A 565-nucleotide genomic window follows, 5' to 3' on the forward strand; every position below is an offset into this window, starting at 1 on the left:
GTTTTTGTAGTGTAGTGGTTATCACGTTCACCTAACATGCGAAAGGTCCCTGGTTTGAGACCGGGTGGAAACAAGCAAGGCTTTCTTATTTTATTTCTAAAACTGTATTTGAATATGGTTGCATTTCAACCAAGCATTTGGGTGGGTATGTTTTGCAGCTCCAGACTGAAATTACAAAAATCACACGGGAGTCTTAACTCTTCGCCGCCTCCAGCTGGTGGTCAGTCCTCCATTTTCCATGGAGTTAGAGACTCTGAGTGCATGTGGGGCCAAGGCCATCCATCCCTGGGAGCAGGCAGGGGATGCAGAACGCAGGGTCCAGAGCTCAGCGCAGTCAGTGCCTGCAAGGATGACCCAGAAGCAGTGGGAACTCAGCAGAGTGAGCCCCGTGGAGGGAGTAGCAGGAGGAGATCCATCAAGTGGGGGCTCCTTTAGGCTTGCTTTCCTTCTTTCTCTACCATTTTATTAGCACAGCCCCCCCAGACCACACGATTCAATAGCTCGATCATATCAAGAAGAGTTGTACAATTGGTATCGCCATCAATTTTAGAACATTTTCTTCTCC

The 565-nt window shown here is 48.5% G+C and overlaps 1 non-coding gene across 1 annotated transcript; it reads left to right on the forward strand.

Annotated features, from left to right (window-relative positions):
• Positions 1–73, forward strand: TRNAV-AAC. The gene has a single exon. It is a non-coding gene; the product is annotated as a tRNA-Val (tRNA).
• The last annotated feature ends 492 nt before the right edge of the window (positions 74–565 follow it).

Source organism: Echinops telfairi, unplaced genomic scaffold (genome assembly GCF_000313985.2).
Source record: "Echinops telfairi isolate 266 unplaced genomic scaffold, ASM31398v2 ScPeMD7_5868;HRSCAF=6743_0, whole genome shotgun sequence".
Lineage (NCBI taxonomy): Eukaryota > Metazoa > Chordata > Mammalia > Afrosoricida > Tenrecidae > Echinops > Echinops telfairi.